General features: G+C 38.0%; 1 long non-coding RNA gene across 2 annotated transcripts; it reads right to left on the bottom strand.

Annotated features, from left to right (window-relative positions):
• Positions 1 to 85: 85 nt before the first annotated feature.
• On the bottom strand, positions 86 to 27,800 carry LOC139935284 (uncharacterized). Of its 2 annotated transcripts, none has more exons than XR_011785792.1 (4): positions 27,721 to 27,800; positions 25,962 to 26,095; positions 7,034 to 7,197; positions 86 to 4,490 (listed from the first exon to the last, which is right to left on the bottom strand). It is a non-coding gene; the product is annotated as an uncharacterized lncRNA (long non-coding RNA). The 2 variants fall into 2 exon arrangements; XR_011785793.1 differs by lacking the exon at positions 86 to 4,490 and adding an exon at positions 5,388 to 5,869.
• Positions 27,801 to 27,969: the final 169 nt, after the last annotated feature.

Below are 27,969 nucleotides of genomic sequence, written 5' to 3'. Positions count from 1 at the left end.
GAATTTTTTGCCAGAAGGCTGCTAAAAAAATTTGGCTTAAAAATAATAAAACCTTATTTTCTTAATTAAATTATTTTCGCTCACGACCATAATTTATTGAATCAATTAATTTTTTTTTATTATGACACAATCTCCACAGAATACTTAACAACAAGTGGACAACAAGAAGTAAATTATAAAAAAAGAATCACAAAAGACATGGAACGTGAGGAGTTGTCAAGGCCTTGTTTTTGTCATTCAGGTCAAACAAATCTATAGCCCGTTCTGTATAGCCCAGGCTCAGTACTCAAGATCAAAATTTGTATTTGTAAAAATTCATCACATCTCAATTTTTAACAATAATAATAAGGGAATCAATGTGTGGTGAAGAGGTTTTCAACTAGTGGTTTAAACCCGCGCTGAGGCCTGGACTTGATAATTTTACCGATACAAAGGCGAGGTAAACTATCAAGAACCAGGCCTCGGCGGGTTTAAACCACTAGCTAAAAACCAATTCAACACACTTTGATTCCCATTCATAAATACCTTTTCGGTCAGAAAACATCAACACTTCTTGGTCAAAAGGTAAAACAAAATATGCAAAAATTATAATTCTTGAATCATTTCTTTCAACACAACACCCCTCCAGCTATGAAATGGTAAGGCCCTCGGGTAAACAACACCGTACAAAGAGATGATGTGCACGTCGCGCATATCGCCTGACCACTAGGAATGAAGAAACTGTCTAATAAGCGCATATGCAAGCTCGCATGTCATGCCCATGTTATAAAACTTCTTACTAGTGTTATATCATCCATTCAAACAACCCCTCGTGATGCCCTCTGGGCCAATCAGAATGGATAAACTGTCTTAGGTATTTATGAATATTGGTTAAAACCCTTAAAAAACACATTGCTTTCAAATTGGGCTCTTTAGACTATGAATTGTCTTCAACAAAATGGCAGACAGTTCAAGAGGGTATACAAAGAAAACTAAACAATTTACAGGTAAATTTATATGGGTCATTCAAAATTTAAAATACATCTTTCCAATCATTTTTATTCTTTTCATAGCACTAACTTTCTAAAGAACAAAACACCAAACCCAGATGATACATGTCTCTTTTGGCATGTGATGTAATTTAACATTCATAAATATCCCAGCTACAGTTTCGCTATTCATATTTGCATCACATGGGTGTCTTTAAACGGTTGATAATGACCAGCTGGAGCTGATTTATAACAGATTAATTTCGAATAAGTTTGTACAACCTCGTTCCTCGAGGTTGATCGAAAACTGTCTCCCAGCATCACCATACAGAGCTTGTCGTCGGAAAACAGACAAGTTTTTACAGAGTTTCTTACTCTATTGCGCCTTTATCCCACAGCCATGACCCTGCCGATTTTAAACGGCCGTTTAAGAACAATTTCAATCACATTGCCATCCAAACCTTCTTCATGTGGACACTGCTTTTATATTTGGTGCTTTGGACCATGAAAGCATTTGTTACAGGTATGACATGAATCTGGGCCCAATTCAACAACTTGCTAAGCACAGAAAACTATTGCTTAACGGAAACAGGTTTCCACCCAAAAAATAATATCAATTTTACTTAGCAAAGATATTTTGTCAAGCAGTGTTTTCATGCCTAATGCAGCTTTATGAATTGGGGCACTGGTTGGAAAGATATGTTTTAAATATAGGGTATCAATATTTACACTAACGTGCCTCAAAACCGTGAGGTTTTTCCAATTACTTTGTGAACTAAAATAGTCTGCCATTTTACAGAGTCCAGAATTTGCTTCAACAAAATGGCAGACAACTTACTTCAAGAGGGTATAAAAAGAAAACCTAACAATTTCCAGGTAGGCCTCCACGTTTATTTGTGTGGATCATTAGTTGGTTATTTTAAAACATTATTTCCAACCACATCCATTTCACAACATGCCCAAGCACTATCTAAAACCAAAAAGGCCCCGACCCAAAAGCAACGCTTCCCTTCAGGCACGTGAGGTAATTCAATGTTAAAAAGTGAGATTTAGTACTTTTTATCTAACCTTGTTTATAGGCAGTGGACACTATTAGTAATTTTCAAAGACTAGCCTTCACAGTTGGTGTATCTCAACATATCCATAAAATAACAAACCTGTGAAAATTTGAGCTCAATCGGTCATCGAACTTGCGAGATAATAATGAAAGAAAAAACACCCTTGTCACACGAAGTTGTGTGCGTTTAGATGGTTGATTTCCAGACCTCACGTTCTAAATCTGAGGTTTCGGAATCAAATTCGTGGAAAATTACTTCTTTCTCAAAAACTATGGCACTTCAGAGGGAGTCGTTTCTCACAATGTTTTATACCATCAACCTCTCCCCATTACTTGTCACCAAGAAAGGTTTAATGACAATAACTATTTTGAGTAATTACCAATAGTGTCCACTGCCTTTAAAATTACTCACATCTCAAATTTCAATTTAATAAAGCCTGGAAGCGCAGCAACTTGCTTATAGCACAGAAATGTATTGCTGAACAGACACAAGTTTCCAACCAAAAAAACATTAAGTTTCACGCTGTTTTGGCTGGTGCCCCAACGCAACTTTACTTAGCAAAGAAATTTGTCAAGCAGCTTTATGAATTGGGGCCCTGGTTGGAATTATGTTTTAAATGTAGGGTATCAATATTTACACTAACATGCCTCAGAACTGTGAGGTTTTGAGGCAGTTGTTCTTTTTCTCAAACAAGAGTATGGAATAAACGTATTTATTGAATTGGCAGACCGTGCTCAAGAGGGCAAACAGAAAACCAAACAATTTCTAGGTAGGCCTAGTGTGGATCCTTCAATTTGGAACATATTTACAACCATCTTTTCATACCAGGCACTTTCTAAAGCGAAAAACAGCCAACATGTCCCTATGTGAGGTAATTCACGATTTAGTTATTATCTGGTTGGCAACATGTTTTGAAAGTAGTGTATAATTATTTACACTAAGGTGCCTAAAAACTGCATGTTTTTCCTTTTACTTTGTGTTTTGTGGAGTCAAAAACTCCATTTTTTTGTGAACTAAAATAGTCTACCATTTTTAGGAGTCCAGAATTTGCTTCAACAAAATGGCAGACTATACTACTGCAAGAGGGTATAACAAGAAAACCAAACAATTTCCAGGTATTTTTGTGAGGATCATTATTTTAAACCCCAAAACACCCAACCCAAAGGCGAAGTGTCCATTTAGGCATGTGGGGCAAAATTAAATTGTCAGTACTCGTTTTCAAAACTGTGTTGTTTAAAATCATCACATCTCAAACTTCAACAATTTCAATCACAATCAATGATTCCATTTATTTTATCCAAAAGATTTAGAGACACATATTGCTTTAAGATTTGGCAATTTTGGGCTATTAAAGAAGTTAGTTGTTATGACATGCACCTGGTTGGACAGAATAAATTTTAAAGTAGTGTAATAAAAGTAGTGGATAAATCTAATGTACTTCAAAACTTTAAAAGGTTTGCCATTTATTTTGTAAACTAAAATGGTGCGAGAATTTGCTTCAACAAATTGGTGGGTTGCATTAGTTCAAGAGGGCAAAAAGAAAAACCAAGTACAACCAGGTACAACATTATTGTGTGGATCAACATTTTCTAAATTAAAAAAAATCTTTCGCATAGCAGTCATTGAAGAGTAGCATAGGGTGTTGACAGGGGCCTTCAGAACAATTGTTGCACGCTGTGGCGGGGTCCATGGCTTTTTGTACACCCGAGGGGGGAAAATGGCACACGACGCGAAGCCGGGGGTGCAATTTTCAAAAACCAATGGGCCCCAATTTCGGGGCGCAACAATTGTTTTGTAATACCTTGGTAACAATAATATTCCTCTTTTCAAAGTTTTGTTGTCAACTTCAAACATTTTTACACAGTTGAATACGATTCTTCACTTTTCCCTCGAGCCCGCAGATGTTTCGTACTAAGCGCTAAAAATCGACCAACGGTGGGAACGATCAAGGTAATGTACACCGGTTAACATCACTCATGTTACCCGCCGCGACAGCAGCCGTGGTACATCATGTGATTGGTTGTCGGCCAATCAAACTTCCCAGTTCGTTAACGAGGCATAACAATGATAGATATTCATCCATGACTGCACAGAGATTTCTGGCTTCTGATGAGGAGTTTAACTGCACATCTCCAACTGTGATGGAAATGACTGGGTGTGGCTGTTGCAAAAATCCTGATGTAAAATGAAGAGCCACTGTTTTTGCCACAATTAGCATCATCTTGTTTGCAGTCGCCTAATTGGTGAATGTCCTTCATGTACGCCTTGAGTTTTGGCAGTGCAGTGTTGTGGTCCGACAAAGACTTGCGCCCATGGCCGCCTCAAGCTTAAATTGTAATGGGGGCACATTCCTGGAGTCGCCCTCCTCACCTGTTCTCTTTCAGTCTCTCCCATTGGGGATCCAATCCTTTGCAAGCTTTGTCGTCAATTCAGGAGCCATAACCTTAAAGATGTTATCAAAGTTCTGCAAGAAAAACAATTCAAAGAAACACAAATCACTAGTAAAAAAGAATGATTGGTTACTTCACCTCCGTAGGTAATCAAGACTTTCCAACCCATCAGCTTTACTATAAAAACATGCTTAACTTCCGTTCTGTGTAAAAAAAATAGGTATGTGTGTTTACAGTGTATAATAAAACCTCGGCCGAGGCCAAGAATGATAATCTAATAATAATAATCCACCACTCGGTTCATTGAACCAAATACAGTGATTAAAAATTATGGCAACCTGTCAATTGGTAACTAAAGGCCCTGTCACACCTTGAGGTTTTAGTCAGCGTATGCCGACGCATGCAGATTTCTCTAAAACATTGACATGCGTACGCTGAACTATCAATAAAGTTTAATTTGGAGTAGATACCAAGCGTATTCATTACGAATTGGACGTATATGCATACCGCATAGGTAACTTACATAGACCGTTTCCATAACGAATGCTTGTGTTGCCACGGTTGTCCTACGATAAAAAGCTGCATATAGTGCTCACAAGGTGTGACAGGGCCTGAAAGGGCAAAAGGTCTGGAATCCGGAATTACAAAATAATCCCTGGGAAAAAGGTAGATTTAAAGCATGAATTCCGTACCCTCTGTGTCTACTCTTTTTAAGAGGGAATCAAAGCATATAGCACAGTAAGGTGCCTGCCTATGCATACGCACGGGTCAAAGAATACGTTAGTTGGTCAACTGACCACACCAGAAAAAGATACTCTGAAGTTGTTCCGACGTTTGTAAGTGGCCACCATAAGCTATAGTTTGAATAAGTTCAAACTTTGTGTACATCATCAGACACCAAGTGGGTAAAATAACTGGGATTGCAGTTTTCGCATTGGGCACTTTGCAGGATCTACATGCAGATTTGACATTGTTGTATACACTGATGCAACAAACTATGATCAAAGATTTTTATATAAACACAATCAGTGGCATCCACAAGACCTGTTTCATTTGCACTCATGCAGGCCTGGAATAACATGCAGGCTACAGTAGAGACCATGGCCTCCGTTGCCCCATGTATTGGCCTTGGTGCCCTTCAAAAGTTTCCCATTGACCTAAAGCTTTTCCAATGGAAGTGCCCTTTTGCAAAATGAAAATGGCCTTGCCCTTTCAACATGTTCAAAGATAAAATTCCAGGCCTGCTCATGAGTCTGTCTTTCCTGCTGCCCCTTATACAATGTTCAATTTTTCTTTTACATAAGGATTTGTTGTCCTGATAATTCTTAGCAGTATTTCCTGAACGTCCCTTGTTGCTAGGCAACATCTTAGCAGAACACAAACAACTGAAGAGGCTTTTCATCATCTCATTTTCTTGTGTGCTTGCTTGTCTTGTCATATCCCTTTTGTAGACCTGGGGTCGATTTCACAAAGAGCTAAAATTGATCGCAACTGCTAATCAGTCGTAGTTGCTTAGTAAAGTGTGATGTCACAATGCAAATCACTATGGTGACACTGAAAATTTGTCTTACGATGGATTTTATTGCTTTGTGAAATCGAGCCCTGGAAAGAAAATGATTTGGGGTCTAAAAACAAAAATGACTAGATTGGGACTTGAACCAATGACCTCCAGATCAACGAGCTGATGGCGCTGTACCAACTGAGCCATCTAGCCCTATATGCTGGCAGTCTCCCTTTTTTGTCAATATTTTTGTTCAGGGTGCAAGTCAGAAGCCATACAACCATCAACTGTCGTGTAGCATCAACTGTGATGTACTCGGCAGTTGTATGGCTTCTGACTACCCCCCCCCGGAAAAAGACATTGAACAAACTGGGAGACCGCCAACATAGGGCTTGATAGCTCAGTTGGTAGAGCGCCAGCACGTTAATCTATTTATTAAAAATATTTATGCGCTTTATACGTAGGTGTAAAAATTTGTGAATTTCAACGCTATAAATTTCAACGCTATAAATTTCAATCATGTCTTTATATGATGACCCAAAACCAAGTGCCCAAAACTGCATACAATAAGCAAGATCAAAAAACATTGGTAGGGGACCAGTAGCTCTATCTTGATGCATCTTTTTACAGTGTGCTCTGCCTCTGCATAGTCTTAAACATGGATCAATCATACGCAATATATAGGATATTTCAAAGTCACACTTCCAGGGGTATATTTTATGGCGGCTGCAACCAAAATGGTTTCTGTCATTGGCCAGTGATTATTCAATGGTCGATTCAACCCAAAATGTTTTTGGTTACAAAATGCACACACCCCCTGGGTTTATGATCGGGCATTCTTCTGGTAAAGAAAAATGTGCACATCAGTGAAATCACTCACACTGGTGACGATGAAATACACTGAATATATTCATGCATACCTACGGACATTATTAGTTGGCACACGCCATAAAGTTGTGCACTAGGCAGTCGCACAGTCTTGGCCAAAACATGCCACAACAAAATCATTAAAATGAAAACTGCTGTAATTCTGGAGGAATACAGACGTTCAGTAAAACCTTTTTGTTAGCGGTCTTATTTAAAGATAGAATAACAACAAACTTGACTGCAACTTACCTCGTCTGTATTGCAGGATGATGATTACAAAGATTTCACTACAGTTAAGCTTCTCTGGTACTTTATGGGCTTGAGTCTCTCAGCAGCCAATGCAAGAGGCCCTACCGGGCGGCCTCCCTGCACATCTTTCCGCACATCTCAGAGTGTCATATTCTCAACAATTCCTACAAGTAAAATAAAGAATTGGGGATTGAGCAAAGGAAAATTTACCCAGTCTGGTTCCCCTAAGTGTTATTGTTTAAGAATTAAAATAAATAAAGAGTACAATACATGATAAAACATAATAATAACTAGTTTTTTTTTATACACAATAACCGTCTCAATGTGCTATACATAAATGCTCTCGTCATTTGGGCAATAACATCCCTTCCCTCATGCTCAAAGGGCTTTTTCATACAGAGTATCAACCTCTTCCCCTAAAGGTACCCGTTTATACCCCGAGAAATAGTTGTAGTAAAGTATCTTGCTCAAGGACACAAGTGTCCTGACTGGGATTCCAATCAACACTCCGATGACTTAATTAACCACGAGGAAATGAATTCATTTTGGGAGTGTGATACAATGAATTTCTCCATTATTGTGCAGTGAAGTGCACATTTTAGGCGACACTCTATCTATTGAACAGATTTTACATGCAATTTTACTCCCATAATGGCAAACGCTGCAATCAACAGCCTTGTGACATTGATGCAGTGGGTCAAAGACTTATTTTATTGCAGGGACACGGAAGTTAAGCTCTGTATCTCCACTAGCTGTGTGCTCCACTAGTTGCTGGAGTTTATTCACAAATCCGACTGATGGACATTAATAATAATAATAAACAACATATGTTATAAGGCGCATTATGAATCACAGATTCCTCAATGCGTCTAACAATAAAAAATAAAATGCAAAAAACAAGACCAATTAAAATATAGGCTAAATACATGTACTAAGTAAACCAAAAATAAATGACATAAAAACAATTAACAATGCAAACACAAGTAGACACAAATTTAAATATATATAAACACATACAAATGGAAATACAAGAAATTAATCCATCAATATACATTGAACCATGAGCAATAAGCGAAGATGCGTTTGGTGACTTAAAAGATTCACCAATGCACACAAAAGTAGATTTAAAACATTAGAAAAAAACCAACCCAGATAATAAACACATAATGTTCTCAACAGACTTTTTGTTTTAGGAGGGCGGCATGACATAATCAAAATGCATAAACAATCCGCACGCTGTGATTCGCCGTTGATAGACTCCAACACAATACGCACGTTCACAATCTAAGTTTGTGAACGTGCGTATTGTGTTGGAGTCTATCAACGGCGAATCACAGTGTGCGGATTGTTTACGCAGTGTGCATGCAGTGGGTATTTCCATGAATCAACGTTGACGGTGTGCGTGGTGTGTGTCATATGAGCCATGTGGCCATCTGTACATCATATTTTAACGTTTGTTTACGATCGCATTTCTGATGCTGTAGTTTTGAAGTCGGTTTTAGCTTGTCAGGTACTCGCTTGATCTTATTAAAATGCATGCATACAGTGGGTAATTCTATGTAGCGACGTCAACGTTGTGCTTGGCGTGTGTCATATGAGCCATGTGGCCATCTGTACATCATGTTTTAACGCTTGTTTGCGATCGCATTTCTGTTGCTGTAGTTTTGAAGTCGGTTTTAGCTTGTCAGGTACTCGCTTGATCTTATTAAATGCATGCATACAGTGGGTAATTCTATGTAGCGACATCGTCGTTGTGCTTGGTGTGTGTCATATGAGCCATGTGGCCATCTGTACATCATATTTTAACGTTTGTTTACGATCGCATTTCTGATGCTGTAGTTTTGAAGTCGGTTTTAGCTTGTCAGGTACTCGCTTGATCTTATTAAAATGCATGCATACAGTGGGTAATTCTATGTAGCGACGTCAACGTTGTGCTTGGCTTGTGTCATATGAGCCATGTGGCCATCTGTACATCATGTTTTAACGCTTGTTTGCGATCGCATTTCTGTTGCTGTAGTTTTGAAGTCGGTTTTAGCTTGTCAGGTACTCGCTTGATCTTATTAAATGCATGCATACAGTGGGTAATTCTATGTAGCGACATCGACGTTGTGCTTGGTGTGTGACATATGAGCCATGTGGCCATCTGTACATCATGTTTTAACGTTTGTTTGCGATCGCATTTCTGTTGCTGTAGTTTTGCAGTCGGTTTTAGCTTGTCAGGTACTCGCTTGATCTTATTAAATGCATGCATACAGTGGGTAATTCTATGTAGCGACGTCGACGTTGTGCTTGGTGTGTGACATATGAGCCATGTGGCCATCTGTACATCATGTTTTAACAGGTACTTGTTTGATCTTACTAAATGCAGTCTAAAAATAGTCTCTCTGTCCTTTCTGGCAGGGCGGCCAATAATTTTAGCAGGGCTGCCTAAATTTTAGGAGGGCAGTCCGCCCTGCCAATTTGGAAAACACAAGCCCTACTGCAAATTTGTATATTATAATCAGTCTGTCCAAAGCAGACTAAATAAGGGCATACTACGTTGCACCAACATTGCAATCAACCTTTCATGCTGCACAACAATAATTCCCAAAGTTGGCATAACCTAAGGATGATGCCGTAATTAAACTACATGTACTTCTAACTGGGTGGCACGGTTGGCTTGTGCGTAAAGCGCTCGCCTCTCACCAAGGTGACCCCGGTTCGATTGCCGGTCGGGGCCATATGTGAGTTGAGTTGTGCCTTGGTTCTCTGCTGTGCCACGAGGGTTTTTCCAGGCTATCCGGTTTTCCTCCCTCAGGAAAAAATCAAACACTTTCGATCTTGGCTGTGCTCTGTGGTCATAATGGGTTGATGTGGCTGGCAGCTGAATGCGCCCTTGCATGCCTGCTTCTCGAACACCTTGTAGCTGCGTCCTTCGCAATTCAGCTCTTAGCTGTGAGTAAGGATGATTATAGCCCCCCAAATTATTATTATTATCATTATTATTATTATTATTACAACTTTGTAAATGACCTCTTAAAAATACTGTACAACATTGATGTTGGCACAACCTTAGGATGTCGATGTTCGGTTGCCCGTGTTGGAAATCGACCTGTTATATGGTACAACAATTCTCGACACTGACACTACCCACATTTCTTTTCTACATTGAGCCAACTTTGGAACTCTATCTCTGGGAATGCAGGTCATGGTGCATCCATTGACATCTGCAAATTATGCAGTACTAAATATTTATGAGCCGAGTGTAGCCAATTGTGGGCCAAAGCAAGTATATCACAGTTCCTACCCACTAAATATGAAATTGATACAAATGTTCAACATGTCCTGTAAAAAACGGGTAGTAAAACACCAAATCAAGAAGATTTGTTCGAGTAAACATCAAGAAATGTGTAATACGTTGAATAACCATCTAAATAATTATAAACAACAACAATCAAAATATTTATTAAAAAACTATTTAAAACCCCAAAACAAAACTGATTATAATACCAAACGTTAGGTTGCCCGTATTTTGACTACTGTACATTCAATCGTGGTAACTGACCTCTTAACACTGTACAACAATCATTCCTTATGTTATAACTTCAATTCCTTATTATATAACTTCTGCTACAATTACACGATGGTTTTAGAATCTCCCACTTTGGTATGGAACCAAACACTCACTGGTATTCAACCCTATAAGAACAAAGGAAATGTGAACGACACACATGTCTCTGGAGTCTGGACGACAGACCAAGAGGGTGTGTGCCCAATGGATTTTATTTAAAAGTATGTACTTGAACATTCCAACTATGGGAGACTCAGTATATTATATAGTAATCATTAAATTAAATACAATCTACGGCACACATTGGCTGGCCACCATACATTTGCTGTTTTTGAGTGTGCTGTGAAGTGTTTGGCATTAATAGTAATATTATATGACGTTTATACCGCACATTTTCCATACAAAAATAATTAAAAGCGCCTTACAATAAAAATGAATACAGTGAACTAAAACAATAACACAGTAAACACCCGATAAAACCAAAATAGCAAAGTAAAAATATGTATTAGACTAAAAATAATTCTAAAAATCCACCTTAAAAAGCGTGAGATTACACAGGTACCCATTTAAAAAAGGGAAATTACATTGTAATTTGCGTATCTGTGCAAGGTCTAGTTTGGAGGAAGGGCTGGTAAGATAAGGTGTGACCACTCTCTTGAAATAATTGGACAAAATATCTTTCAAGCAGCACATATTGGCTTCCATCTAACCTTTCTGATATTTTACTTTGAAATACCAAAAAGGAACCTTCGGCAACTCCCTGCACAAAAACACACAATGATTGCATGTACATGGCTCTAAATAGACCCTTCCCATGCAATACATGTATATAACTTGCGCTATCGTGTCTGTATAAAATGTACTAAAATCAATCTGCATAATATTTTATTTTAGCCAGTACACCTTTGCTCAGTCTGTATAATAATAACTAGTTTTTAGTGTTTAGCGCATTTTACAACCATATCAATGCGCTTTACATAGTGCCCTTCATTGGGCCAATAACATTCCTGCAGTATGGTGCTAGTGGCTTTTCAACCCCTACCCACCCATGTACCCATTTATACCCCTGGGTGGACACAAGTGGCATGACCAGATTCAAACCCACACTCCGATGATTAACCATCAGAACTTGAATTCGATGCTCTCAACCACGACCCCTTTCTGTAACTTTAAATTAAATACACTACAAATATATTGATGAAAGTGTAGATTATTTTTGTGAATCTACACTCAACTGTCATATCGTAACACACTAAAAGTGAATAGCTCAACTTGAAAATAACTGTCTTCCCAAAACAAAAGATACATGATGTCCAACAAAACACAGCTGAAAACATTGTTTTCTTTCAACTTACCAAAACACTTTCCATTTATATAGTTTAAATTGTAAACTGAGCCAACTGGCATTGTACTGGATAGATAATGTTTGACAAAGTACACAAAATAAGATACAATTTAATAAGGGAATATACACTACTGTACACTGTAATATGGGAAAGATTTCCATATCATTTGAGTAAATTCAATCCAAAATTAATTTATAAAGCAATAAACAGAACCACAAACAAAAGGCTTAAAGGCACTGAACACTAATTGGTAATTATTCAAAATAATTGTTCTAACATAAAAACTGACTTGTTAATGAGCAATGGAGAGCTGTTGATAGTGGAAAACATTGGGAGATAGGGCTCCAATGTTCTCTTGCGGCTTAGATGACCAATTGAGCCCAAATTTTCACCGATTGTTTTATATATGCATATTTTGGGATACAGCAAGTGAAAATACTGCTCTTTGACAATATTACCAAATGTGTTCAGTGCCTTTAACAATTAGGCCTAGACAGTGAAAAAGTCGTCACACTACACTACAAAGACATAATCTGTAAAAGCTATGTTAAACAATCTAATCAATAGCAAGATAAATTCACTTTGGAATAACAATGGTAACGATAATGCAAGATGATGGCTGTCTTTTGATGAAGATGAAGTTCTCCGGAGTTAATAGAGATGGTGTTTGAATGTGAGACAGACTCTGCAGTATCAAGCTTTGCTGCTGGCCTCTCTTGGTCCGCATGTTGTTCTCAAAGAAGACCCTACACCAAATGAATGCTGACCATAATTAGCATTGATCATTAATATGTTTGCATACCAGTAATCCTATGAGCATACAATGTGCACTTATTATTGAGAAATCCAATTAATTGAAACTATACCAGCAGTACTACTAAAAATCTTAAGAAATTTGTATTATCGTAAAACGACATACATGTAGTCAACAAATGGTACTGTCCAATGTGGCATTCTTTATTTGAACAGTCTGGATAAAATGTAACCTACATGTAAGAGGGTTGAGGAACACGACAGAAAGAATAATTTAGAACACCAGGCCACCCATACCGCAGTGTGGGGATACGCCTTTCCCGCCAGCGGGACATCTCTGTGTATGTACTCCCACTGACATCAATGAAGTGTTGACCATTCCGGGGTCCAGGCGCCTCCTAAAAACCCTACCTACATGTACACTAAACAAAAGCTAAACTAAACTGGCAAGGTGTTCCTTGAAAAGTGAGTATGTTAGGGGAAGTAGAAGAGGAAATGAAAAAGGAGCGCATTGAACCTATTCCCCCCAAAATTGTGGTGCTTCCATTTGAGACTTGCATATAAGTAGGCATTATGGTTTTCCAGATTTTTAAGTTTCAATGTGCTTGCATTGATTTAACTTCCCCCAAAAATGCTGGTTCCTACACACTTCAAGATGAATTTGGCTTGGTTCATGGGATATGAACTTTTGAATTACACAATTTGAACTTCTGGTTTACTTTCGGAAGTAAATGTCACATGGGATCAAACTTTGTACACAAATTTAAAAGCTATGCACTAAGTGCTTTGATATGCAATTACCTTGTATGCTAACCATTTGTTATTAAGGTTCTCATCAAGTTATTATAACTTTAAACATTAAGTGTGTGTTTAATGTTTTGACGTCATCAAATCAGCCATGAAAGCCATGGGGTCACTTTTAATAAAACAACTCTTCATGAAAGGTGTTTTAAAAAAAGTTTTGTGTATTTTACTTTACTAAAATTTAATTAATTTTGAAACATTGTGTTTTTGACCGACAAAATACTAACACTTTTCATTATAGCCATTGGTTTTTGAACACAGACACAAGATGAAAAATGAATGACGTCGTCTGACACTTTTGGGATAGTTATACAGTATACTTCAAGTATAAAATCTTTTAAAAGTTTAAAGATCAGACAGATACTTTTCGAGGTATGGTGGTCTCAAGATTGGCTATTAAATATTCATGTAATTATAACTAATAAATTTAATTAATTAGTTTCAGCTTATTATTTCATTACCTTATTAAATAGCTTTAATACGATATAGAATCTGACCCGGTAGTGTGTCTAAAGAACAGGACTTGTTAAGAAAGAACCTTAACTTTAAGTTTGTTGACATCTGATGGGAGAGGATTGAAATTGTACATAATGTTTATGCAAGTATCAGAAAATATATCCAGGACACAGACATTTTAGAGACTAATTTGCTCAACTTTACAGATGAAGGAAGACAAAAAGTTGTTAGCAATTTCAATATCAGAGCTACATGCAGTCAGTTTCTTGGTACATCGTCATCAGGTCGAGCATACTTGGCTTTCTTTGCCATGTTTCTTCCATGTTTCTTTGTTGCTTTTTGAACCTGCATCCAGTTTCCTCCATCAACAAGTCAAAAAAGGTCTTCCTTGGGCATCTTTGTCTGCCATGGATGAGTTTTCAAATCCAGTGAGTTGTTCAACATTTAGTCAATAGACCATATATGTGGTCTCGGGATTGGCACTGGAGATTTGAGAACTGGAGTATATGCACAAAGTCCTTGGGATCAGCACTGCAGAATCTGTCAGAGTAGTATGCACAATGTCCTTGGGATTTGCCTTTGGTGAATTTGTCAGAGTAGTATGCACAATGTCCTTGGAATTAGCACTGCAGAATCTGTCAGAGTAGTGTGCACAATGTCCTTGGAATTAGTACTTCAGAATCTGTCAGAGTAGTATGCACAATGTCTTTGGGATCAGCCCTGGAGAATCTGTCAGAGTAGTATGCACAATGTCCTTGGAATTAGTACTGCAGAATCTGTCAGAGTAGTATGCACAATGTCCTTGGAATTAGTACTTCAGAATCTGTCAGAGTAGTATGCACAATGTCCTTGGAATTAGTACTGCAGAATCTGTCAGAGTAGTGTGCACAATGTCCTTGGAATTAGTACTTCAGAATCTGTCAGAGTAGTATGCACAATGTCCTTGGGATCAGCATTGCAGAATCTGTCAGAGTAGTATGCACAATGTCCTTGGGATCGGCCCTGGTGAATTTGTCAGAGTAGTATGCACAATGTCCTTGAGATCGACCCTGGAGAATTTATCCGAGTAGTATGCACAATGTCCTTGGAATTAGTACTGCAGAATCTGTCAGAGTAGTATGCACAATGTCCTTGGGATTTGCCTTTGGTGAATTTGTCAGAGTAGTATGCACAATGTCCTTGGGATCGGCCCTGGAGAATTTATCCGAGTAGTATGCACAATGTCCTTGGGATCAGCACTGCAGAATCTGTCGGAGTAGTATGCACAATGTCCTTGGGATTGGCCCTGGAGAATTGTCAGAGTAGTATGCACAATGTCCTTGGGATTGGCCCTGGAGAATTGTCAGAGTAGTATGCACAATGTCCTTGGGATCGGCCCTGGTGAATTTGTCAGAGTAGTATGCACAATGTCCTTGGGGTCTGCGTGGAGAATTTGTCAGAGTGTAATATGCACAATGTCCTTGGGATCGACCCTGGTGAATTTGTCGGAGTAGTATGCACAATGTCCTTGTGATCGGCCCTGGAGAATTTGTCAGAGTAGTATGCACAATGTCCTTGTGATCGGCCCTGTAGATTGTGTCAGAGTAGTATGCACAATGTCCCTTGGATTGGTACTGCAGAATCTGTCAGAGTAGTATGCACAATGTCCTTTGGATTGGCACTGCAGAATTTGTCAGAGTAGTATGCACAATGTCCTTGGGATCGGCCCTGGAGAATTTGTCAGATTCATCATCATCAAGTAGAGCACCATCTAGAAGCTCGAGCCTGCTCGGTTATTTTTCTCCAGATGTTCTGGTCCAGCATGCAGGAGCGTAGTTCCTCAGCGCTGGTCAAGCCGGTGTCTCGTTTTAGTGTGTCTACAAAATAGAGACATCTTCTCCCACGCGAAGCCTTGCTTTGGGTGGGCTCTCAGAGGATGGATGGGCAAGCGGCAAGATCCGAGTGGGGGACACAATGCCCAGCAAGCTTGAGGCGGCGTTCACGGATCTTCTCTGTAGTCTTTGGCCAGCCAGCATACAGGTTGGAGTTTCAGATTAGTACGCACATGACCTTGGGATTGGCACTGCAGAATTTGTCTGAGAAGTATGCACAATGTCCTTGGGATCGGCCCTGGAGAATTTGTCAGAGTGGTATGCACAATGTCCTTAGGATTGTCACTGCAGAATTTGTCATAGTACAGTAGTGTGCAGTCCTTGGGATGTGACTGCAGAATTTGTCGGAGTAGGTCTAGATTCTATGCTAGCTGTCTTGATCTTGGCATCAGCAATCAGCATCTGTACCCAGTTCTTTTGTTGTAGAAACAGTGATCGCTTACAACATTGCTTACAACATCAATGACCCGCCTGTCAACACAAGGGATGGCACAACTCTCCAGTTTGAATCCAACTTCAAATACCTTGACAATGACATGCAGACAACCAATGTAGTACGAGAACAGAGAAAACAGAGACATTTTTAGGAGAGCAATAGCGAAAGCTGCCACATCGTGCTGCACCGAACACTAGGCTCGAGACCGGAACTGGTATGTGATCTTGCATTCAATATCTGGAATGGGGTTTCTTGGTAGGTATCTGTAAGTGTCAGTTGGTGTCTGTAAGTGAAGGTTGGTGTCTGTAAGGGTCGGTTGTAGGCCTAGTCGTTGGTGTCTGTTAGTGTGGTCATGAGTGAGTGGTGAAGGTTACATTGAGGGTTAGGGTGATAGAACTCCCGGGTAGAACTAGGGTTAGGGTTAGGATGAGGGTTAGAGTTGTGTTAGGGACAGACACCTACAAGAAACCCCATTCCACTATTGAATGCAAGATCACATAGCAGCTCCGGTCTCTCGATTTGTTTCAAGCACATCAATTTAGCGCAACTTTATGCCCTTTGCTTTCTCAAGCTCTCTGAATCCCCTGCCCTCGTTTTCTCAATCAACCCAAGATAAACAATCTTGATGTTCCCCTCCACGACATAGTGGTGTCCAGGGGTTCACCAACCTACAACACGACCAGACATTTCACCAAGATCCTCCACCCACTAGTTGGCCTCACACAGCACCATACCACCAACTAAAGTTCAACTGTCAGTTTTTTCAAGACAACTCTTGATCATCAGTTCACCCAACACCTGAACAACCAGCATCAACTCATCAAATTGACCATGGAACTAAAGGAGAACAGTATCATCTCCTTGATGTTTAAGTCACCAGAAAACCAGCCCTCGCAAAACACAATACACTCTGGAAGCCTGCACCCAATGAACATTATCCACACAGCTCTGCAGATCCATTATCCACTAGAGTTTGCCATCCAGAACAATTTGGTCCGCTGTAAGCCTGTTTCTGGTCACCAGGTATCCGAATACCCGAAAACAGACGTCCAGTTCCAGTTCCATTTTATCAATTCCATTACCAGAAACAGCCAGCCAGCAGGCGACTCCCACAGAAACTTCAAACTTCACATTTAGTTAGATATTCAGAGATGAAAATTCTTCAGCTACGTCATAGCGGTGTCACTATGTGCTCATCATGATCATCATGAAGGCTGTGTTCGCATCCAGTGTAGGATATGTCCCTCCTTGTGTAAATGCCATTCATTTCAGTTCTGGTTCATGTTGCTCCTGCATGTCATCTCTCAATCTTCTTTTCTGTCTACATGGACCTCTTCTCCTTTTCCCCTGGCCTTGGTTACCAATCCGTAATTGTTGTTGTCCATACATTGCCATTTCTTAGGGCAGTGATTGTAGTGTCCATCCAATCTCTAGAGGCTTGTTCTACATGTATTTTCCTTTGTTCCTTTTTGTTTATGCGCAGTTAATCCTGTCTCGATATTAAGAAATGTAGCATTTGTCTCTCCATCGCTCTTTTTGGTGTACAGAGTTTATGTTCTTTTAGTTTTGTTGTTGTCTGTCCATGGTTCATCTCAATAATTTATTGTTGATATCAAACACTGATCATATTTTTTTTCTCCCAAGTGCCATACATTTAGGTATGTTCACAAAGTATTCCTCTATATCGTCCAAAGGGGCTCCATCCTGCCTTAATCCTGGTTGATATTACATCTGTTGTGTTGTCGTTGAGTTATCTGTGTGGCACAGCATTTGTATTCATTGAACTGACCCTCTGCTGATCACTTGGTCCTCCACCATTATTGAGTCATCTGTATTGAATTTGGCCATCTACTTTGTCTTTCCTTTGGGCATCTCCAAATCTTTGTCTTAACTTTCTGCTCATTACTTCATTTATTTGCACTTTTTTAAAAGTCGTTAGCAGGAGAGTTAGAGCCACATCACCTGCAAACCATAGATCTGAAAAATTGTCTCCATTGATGTTGTACAATGTACCCCTTCCTTCTCATCTAGTTTAGTGTTCTTGAAAACCTCTTCCAAAACCACATTGATTGTTTTGGGTGATATTGGGTCCCCTTGCCCAACTCCCCTGTTGATGTTCAACTCCTGCGAGACGTATTTGTCAATTTAAATCTTACATTAAGTATTGAAATACATTAAATACAAGTTTACTATTATAAACATCATAACACATAAACCACACAATGGATTTGTATAATCTATACATCATCGCATACTTAACAGAGCTACATTGCATACTTAACAGAGCGTGACCCCATTTGACCTTTACTTCCAGTAAAACGCGGGCGTTAAAGCCAACGATAGTTTTAAACTACATTAATATCTATAATGAGAAAAGCGCTGAGGCTGGCTGTTCCGCTCCTTTGATCAACAGGTTCAAAGATAGACAGGATATATAGATAGATAAGATAGATAAGATAGATAGATAGATAGATAGATAGATAGATAGATAGATAGATAGATAGATAGATAGATAGATAGATAGATAGATAGATAGATAGATAGATAGATAGATAGATAGATAGATAGATAGATAGATAGATAGATTGATAGATAGATAGATAGATAGATAGATAGATAGATAGATAGATAGATAGATAGATAGATAGATAAATAAAAGGTTTTTTCACAACAGTCATCACAGCAGTGTATTGTACATTCATTAAAAAGTACTAAATTGTAGACATACAATCACTAGCAAAAATGGGGAAAGGAAAATGTTTACTTTTTGGAAGCAGATCGTCACCTATTTATGTGATTCATGTGGAAGAATCAGACATGCTTACTTTATTGTATTATCTTATCCGCTTAGGAGCTTATTAGGCACTTTACAAATGTCTTTATCATTATAATGGATCATGACAACAAATTAAATTGTTTTTTTTATGAGTGGTGGCTCAAGTGCCACTGAAAAACAAACTTCCAAATAGACATTTTTGTGTTGTGTGATATCCGTTCCCACACATAAGAAATACAATTTGTAGAAGGCATTTCATGTAATTGGTGGTTTTAATGTCATGCTGTTTAAGACTTCTCTATGTTTTCATCATTTTACTGAAAGTAACTGGAGACGTTTGGTATTTGTCAAAGTATCTCACTTGGAGTATCCCAAAATATGCATAAAAGTACACATCTGTAAAATTGCTGCCCCTTATTCAATTTGGCTTCAACTGAGAAAGGCATCAGACCTGAAGTCTTTCCCATATCTCCCCCGACCAGTGTCTCAAATGGGTACAATTTATTAAAATTTGTGCTGAAAGGATTAATGGATTGTGTCACTGATGTCTGTCTGGGAAGTTGCAACTATCTCTAGTGATATTCAAGGCAGCATATAATTTACCTAGTAGTTGAATAGCAGTTGTCCCAACTCGTACAAGCAATCAATATTCGTGACTTTGACCCTAGTTTTACAAGACACACAGGCTTAATCAGGGAGTAGGCACAACATTCTAATACAAAACATAAACGTGCCTAATTTGTTTTCTACAATCACACATATGAAGAATAAAATGATATTAAAACAAAGTAAAACTTAAACTGGAACTGAAAAATAGCGAACCGCAATAGAAATACAATGCAAGATCAAAGTTGAAACAGATTGTGCTAATTTATGTTTAATATTCACTTCAATACTGCAAAAAGTGCAAGCTGATCAGACATTGAACTATAAAAAAGGCTATCGTTTTTGCAAAAGATGTGAATATTGTTTAAAAAAATAGGCCCCTACTCAAAATTATAAAATAAATTTAAAGGCAGTGGACACTATTGGTAATTGTCAAAGACTAGCCTTCCCAGTTGGTGTATCTCCACATATGCATAAAATAACTAACCCGTGAAAATTTGAGCTCCACTGGTCATCAAAGTTGCGAAATTATAATGAAAGAAAAAAACACCCATGTCACACGAAGTTGTGTGCGTTTAGATGGTTGATATCAAGTCCTTAAGATCTAAATCCGAGGTCTCAAAATCAAATTTGTTGAAAATTACTTCTTTCTCGAAAACTATGGCACTTCAGAGGGAGCCGTTTCTCACAATGTTTTATACCATTAACCTCTCACCATTACTCGTCACCAAGAAAGGTTTTATGGTAATAATTATTTTGAGTAATTACCAATAGTGTCCATTGCCTTTAAATGGTTACCGACAAAGACCGGTATTTGGTTACCGACAAAGACCAGTATTCTCACTTGGTGTATCCCAATGCATGCATCAAATAACACATTTTTTTGACTCAATTTGTCATCGAAGTTGCAAGAGAATAATGAACAAAGAACACCCTTGTTGCACAATTATGTGCGTGCTTTCAGATGCATAATAAAAGGCTTATATAAATCAGCTGAAGTACTTTATTGTTTGAATGAGAAATCACCTCTTTCTAGACAAACTACGCTACTTCAGGAGCCGTTTCTCACAATGTTGTATACTATCAACTCCATTGTCGTTACCAAGTAATTTTTTTATGCGTATATTTATTTTCAGTAATTACCAATAGTGTCTAGTGCCTTTATATACCCTTTGATTAAACTTTCTTTATATTTCAGGAAAATTTGCATGATCCAATACACTGTCGCAGGCTCACAGCTGTCTGACAAGCAAACAATAATTAGCACTATAACCAATTCATCACACTTCACAATTACAATCTGTTAAAGTTATGTGTAAAACAACATTACAGAAATGGATTTTGCAAAACAGTCTCTTGCACTCCTGGCAGTGTAAGCACTTTATGTAATCAGCCATTAACATTTTCACAAACCCGTATAAGTTTGAGATCATTCAGCCATCTGGGTCACACGAAAATAGTGAAAAACTGATAACACATTTTGCATGACATCAATTTTAAGAATAAACGCTGACTGAGCAACAAAATCAAAACGGGAAATTAGTTTGATTTATTTCTCATCAACCAATATGACATTTCAGACAGAAATATTTCAAGGGATGTTTTCTACTATCATCCTCATTTGACCTTGTAAGTTTGATGTACATGTATGTGTGTTCCTAGAAAAGTTTTTTCCTGCCTATTCTGTAATGTTCCTTAAAAAAAAATGATAACAAGACAATGCCAACATTTCAAAATGCATGTTTTTATCCGGATTAAATAGTGTTTGTTTTGGTTTCGTACCTGTTTGAACTTTGCTTTAATAACAACACAATGATGGGAACAATTTTAAGTTCTTCTTTCAAAACTTTATGATGTTCAATATTTTAGGAAACTTACTTTTTTGATGTATGTCCGACACCAAAATAGTGAATCTTTTAATCTCCCTATTTCAACCACGGGCAGAAAATTCTCATATTTACATTACAAAGCACAATTGATACATGGGTTTATTTCTTTAAAAAATCTTCGTAATTGTACAAAATCCTGGTAACTGACAATAAATTTTGTTAGTACGTCCAGTACGTCCGACACCTCCAAAATAAACATAACAAAAGTCCTTTTGAACTCCTTTAAAGCCATTGGACCCTTTCGGTACAGAAAAAAAAAAAAGGTAATGGTGAAAGACTTCTCTTGACATATTAGTCCATGAAATGCTTTACTTTTTGAGAAAACGGTAAAACAATATAAATTCTCGTTAACGAGAATTACAGAGTTGTTATAAACACATGTCATGACACGGCGAAACGCGCGAAAACAGGAGTGGGTTTTCCCGTTATTTTCTCCCGACTCCAATGTCCGATTGAGCCTAAATTTCCACAGGATTGTTATTTTATATATAAGTTGTGATACACAAAGTGTGGGACTTGGACAATACTGTTTACCGAAAGTGTATAATGGCTTTAAAATATCATACAAAGCTTTAAAATTGGTACAGGGTAACTTTCTCCCAAACTACTCAAATCTTGCCTCCAGACAAGTGTATCTCGTTCACTTTTTCCCTACTGGCTACTAAATACACAATAATTATAATCTGCAGAAAAATTTAATTTCCATTTCCAAAACCCACTGGGGTGGTACTTAATTATTATCAGAAATGCTTGACTTTGCACTGTATTTGTTAAATACAGGTACAGGTCACCCCAAAGCAAGAATAGACCTCTTATTCAATAGTAAAATGTTGGCAAGGTTCCAAAGAAGGTTCATAACCACATAATATTAAAGTTTAACGGTTTTATAAGTACAATCTACCATGTCTACAGTTGGGCCAAATGTTGTTTTGCAGACTCATCTCTTTCATTGTTAGGCATCATTTTGAAACTGGGGTGTTTTGTCCATATTGGTTGCCACAGCAATGCATATCAGGATTATACACATCATGTAAAAGTTGTATTACCCGTGTACATTGTTTTAATGATTTCAAAACATGGTATAATTTGAAAATTAAGCCCCTTTTTCAACAAACAATGTTTTAATCTGAACTAATAACATCAAAATGGCAGATTAAATCATTATTTTATGACAAAAATGAAAAGTTGAACTGATTGTTACCTATTTGAAATGCAACTTATGACAGGTACAACCGATACTGTGAAATGTACAGTTTGTACATCCGACACTAAAATATTAATTGTTTTCTGAAAATTCAAATTTAAAAACAAATGTCTTATCGTAAAGTGTATTGTTTTATCGTGAAGGGTAACAGAGGTCTAATGAATCAATAATTAAGAAAAAATTGCATTACACATGAAAGAGTTTGAACTATATTGGTTTTCATAAAAAGGCATTTCTCTGAGTTACGTCCGACACCATTGTGTTTTGAGCGATGATGGCTTCTATATCCAAAGATTTCGATGAATATTTTGATAAAATAACTTTAGTGACTACCTTATACCTCTATCCAGAATAAAAAATTCCTTTTATTTATATCACTGTAATAATACTCTCTGTCCGAAATGTACATCCAACACCATGGAACTGCTCAAAAGTTACTTTGGAATAACTAACGTTTACAATAATATGAACTGATAGCTGTCAGTGTAAAATTTCAAATAAATTAACCATGAATAGTCTTATTTCATATACGATGGACTTTTGTGGAAATAGTGTTGGTCAGAGAATAGACTCTGAAGTGTAGATTCATAAACTACAAATGTACTCGCCTTTGGCTCACTCATTCTGTCCACAATTAATTAAAGTATTTGCACAATTATCTGTGCTCAGAACTATAAGGTCATTAACTGCAATTTCATATTTCTAATGATCAAAAGATAAATAAGTGAAGTGATAAATGCATACAAATTTGATTTTTTTTTTTTTAATCAACAAATGAATGTTTATACTTTGAAATGGAGGTTTCTTTTTGCCAAAACAAATTTGTTTAACACTCTTGACCAATAAACCCCGTTTACCAGCTCAACATTATGGAATAAACATTTTTATGAGACCCATACAAATTGCAAAAAAGAATGAATTATAGTTCTGAGCACTGCAGTGACAACGGTTGCTTTGGTAAAATTCAGTAATGATTGCTGTAAACCTACCCTTCCTACTTAAAAAGATGTTAGATTTGCATCCAGGATAAAGAATAATAATTTTGGTTTTACACTTGATCTATTGTGTGTTTATAACACTGTTTACTCAGTACTTTCCAGAGTTCTGTGAAAAGTTCACTCAAGATGAATAGCCTAATTTTAAAGGTTGCACATAATTCAAATAATGTTTTTAGAATGAACAATGCAATAAATACAGATAAAATAGTATCAAAAATCATTGAGGTTGTTAAGCATGTGCAATGAAGACATTAAAGCCTACTGGAAACTTGTATATCATAGAACTAGTCTCTCCATCAGAAGCTTGATAAAGACAAGCAGGTAATGAGAATAGTGAGGCTTGTGGGGTCTGTCATGGTGTGGTTAGCTTGTAGGCATTGTTTGACGATAAGACATGCTTCTTTCTTTGGTATGTGGGTGAAGAGAGAGACTTTGTCAAAACTGTCAAGAATGTTGGTGTGACCGAGGTGAATGTCATTTATGATGTTGACAACCTGGCTTTAATTGGTTATGTGGTACTGTTTGAGGCCAAGTAGTGGGTGGAGAATCTTGGTGAGATGTCTGGCCTTGTTGTAGGTTGTTGTAACCCTGGGCGCCACGATGGGACGGAGGGGAACATCGGGATTGTGAATCTTGGGTTGACCGAAAGAAATGAAAGCAGGGGGATGTAGAGGTCTTGAGATGGCAGTACCTTGGTGTGCTGATGGCTTGAGGCGGGACTGATGGAGAGATCGGTGCTTGTTGCTGATCTCGTGTTCGATGGCCTGAATGGGGTTTCTTGGTAAATGTATGTAAGTGATGGTCGACAGAATCGCAGTCTCCTTGAAGTTAAGTCAGATCCCTAACCCTAACCCTAACCTAAACTCAACAATAACCCTACCATGAACTCAAGTCCGAATCCAGATCCTGCTAACCCTCAAGAACGCTAAGCTACCAAGACAATTCAAAGCAAGCAGTAGAATGCTGCCATCTAAGCCCTACCTTAAGACCAATCCATCCACTTCTTGCCAGCCGACAAGGGTAACACCACTGTGGACAAATCTACCACTAAGTATGACCACAAGGTGACTAAAATTTTGTCAACTGACACTTACAGACGCCACCAAGAAATCCCATCCTGGCCATTGAATGCAAGATCAGCATCAAGCTCTGATCTCTCCACCAGTCCCGCCTCAAGCCATCAGCACAGCCGGGCACTGCCATCTCAAGACCTCTGCCTCCCCCTGCCCTCATTTCTTTCGGTCAACCCAAGATTCACGATCCCGATGTTCCCCGCCGTCCCATCGTGGCGCCCAGGGTTTCAACAACCTACAACAAGGCCAGACATCTCACCTAGATTCTCCACCCACTACCTGTCCTTGAACAGAACCACATCACCAATCAAGCCAGTATTTTTGAGTTCCTAGTGAATGAGGTTTATTGATCAAGAGTGTTCTTCAAAATTTTTAGGCAAAAAGAAACTTTCGTTTCAAAGTAAAACATTCATGTGTTGATTTTCACTTAATGATATTTTGACCATTAGAACTATGAAACAGCCATTAATGACCTCATAGTTCTGAGCAGCAGATAATCGTGCAGATAATTTAAGGAGAATGAGTAGGATTTGAAACTTTGCATGGTGGAAATACGATACAGAAAGGTTTGCGGTAACACCATGTAATGACTATCTCTAATGAGTTGGGGTGGTTCTGAAAAGAACCGTTGGTTTTAAGGAGAATGGATGAGAAAGTGTATAAATTACTAATTGTTGATAGAACGTAAGAGCTGAAGGCAAGTACGTACATTTGTAGTTAAATGAATCTACACTTCAGAGTCTGTACTCTGACTAAATCTATTTCCACAAAAGCCAATGTATAAAATAAATTAAATGATTTGGATATATCAATTATAAGTGTAGATTCATAAAGACATCAATGATTTTTGATACTATTTTATCTGTAGTATTGCATGGTCCATTCGAAAAACATCATGTGGATTGTACGTAAACAATATAAAAATAGGCAATTCATCTTGAGTGGAATTACAAGTTGGTGCTGCATGACTTCTGCAGAACCGTTTACAAAATTTTAACCCTGATTGTGATAACATAGGAAAGGTAATTTTACATCAATCGTAACTGATTTTTACCGAAGCAACAGTTGGCACTGTGATTGCTAACTAAAGAGTACCTTTGCATAAGACTAACAGAATTAATGTTTATTGATACAATTGGATCCATCTGGATGCGTTATACACTGACCTGATTCCATTCTTCTTCTTGCAAGCTCCAGTGTAGATCCGACCTTAAGTCTTGACACAACTAATTAAAATGCTTGATTTCCCATCAAACAAGCACATGTTTTGCTTGTTTGCAGTTTGGTAGTTCAACCACATCTGCAAGTAAAGTATTAAAAGGACGAAATGTGATTTGTATCATTTTCTGTAATGAACAAGAATTCGTTCCCACTGGATCCACAAATGACAAGATAAGTTGCAGGCGTGAAATTGCGGTCGCGTTCATATAATCACGCCTGATCCTTCTTTGTGGAAAGGAAGTGGAGTAAAAGTTGGATAACTTTCCGTATGGCGCCACCACTTTTTCACTCATTTTTACACAAAGGGATTTATCAATCAGGTAAATTAGATACCATATTATTTTATTTCGAATGAAAAAGTGGTGGCGCCATACGGAAACTTTTCCTAAAAGTTCACCGCTGAAGGTTGTCCAAGTGTGCAGTGCGCAGGCGCAATGTATCTGTGGCGACCACCCAACGTAGTTGAGTTGTTTACACTAAAAACACAGCACCAGACTACTCCCATGTATAAACTGGCTACAAGTGCCTACACTAAATTACGCATTTTCGCACTAATCTTGTCTATTTAGGTGTACGGGCCAACAGCCCGGAACACCTCTTATTTTTGTTCGTTTTTAAAAAATTTTTATTGATACTTCTTCTTCTTCTCTACGTCCCTCTGCATGGGGAGGGTGGGGCTCGTTTGTCTCGCAGAGCTGAAGACTTTATTTTTTTCCAGATTAGCACGCAGGGAATTAATTTTCTTAATACTTTTTCCTGTATGATTTTTCAACAATTCTTTGTTCTGGAACAATATGATTTGTTTCGACGAGCAGAAGGGAGTTTAAAGCCATTGGACACTTTCGGTAAACAGTATTGTCCAAGTCCAACACTTCGTGTATCACAACTTATATATAAAATAACAAACCTGTGAAAATTTAGGCTCAATCGGTCATCGGAGTCGGGAGAAAATAACGGGAAAACCCACCCTTGTTTCCGCACGTTTAAAATAAATCTCGATATCGAGAATTGATAGTTGCTTTAAGGTTTCCTCAAAAAGTAAAGCATTTCATGGAATAATATTTCAAGAGAAGTCCTACACCATTACCTTCTGTAAACCCTGTAAATTATTTGTAAATAACGCTAGTAATTAATAATATAAAAATATAGCATAATTTACCTCAAAGAGATATAATCCCTTTTAGTAAAAACAAAAGAAAGAGTGGTGGCGCCATACGGAAAGTTATCCCAATTTTGTTACGGTGCAAACTCCGTTTTTCCTCTTGCTTTTTTTGAACCCACGACTGGCTTGCGTAAATTAAAAAAGGGTCATGGATAACTTTCCGTATGGCGCCACTACTTTTTCACTCATTTTTACAAAAAAGGATATCTCAATGAGGTAAATTAGATACTATATTATTTCATATCAAATGAAAAAGCGGTGGCGCCATACGGAAACTTTTCCAAAATTTTAGTCAAATTTGTGTTCGCATAGTAAAGAACCTTTATACCCAGGACGTCAGCAGTGGCACGACTGACACACACACCGTACCTATGGAATGAACTAGAGTCTCAGTGTTTTTTCGAGCACGGAATCAAAGGAAATTGAGCGGCATATATGTACATGCATTAAGTGCGAATAACCAAAGAATACCGTTCAGAAGTACCAGCGGGTTTTACGGAAATGCATTTCGACAGGAAGAAATTAAAACAAAATAGATTTACCTTTTCTTGGTGAAATTAAGAACTACGACGTCACATCATATCCGCTACGCAGTTACAAAATGGCGCTGCTCAACTCGCGCATGCGCACTGCGCGCTGGCATTGCTGCATGGGTGGCGCTTTTTTGTTGACGTCGCGGGTCTTTTTTTATCCAATGGCATCTCATCGTATTATTGTGTAAAGAAACAATGAAGATTTGTGTTATAAGCTAAAATCTGACATGTGGTAGTGTTTTAACCAGTGTTTTAGTT

This window comes from Asterias amurensis, chromosome 1, assembly GCF_032118995.1.
Source record: "Asterias amurensis chromosome 1, ASM3211899v1".
Lineage (NCBI taxonomy): Eukaryota > Metazoa > Echinodermata > Asteroidea > Forcipulatida > Asteriidae > Asterias > Asterias amurensis.
Note: the sequence above shows the minus strand (reverse complement) of the source record. Positions and strands in the feature narration are given on the sequence as shown.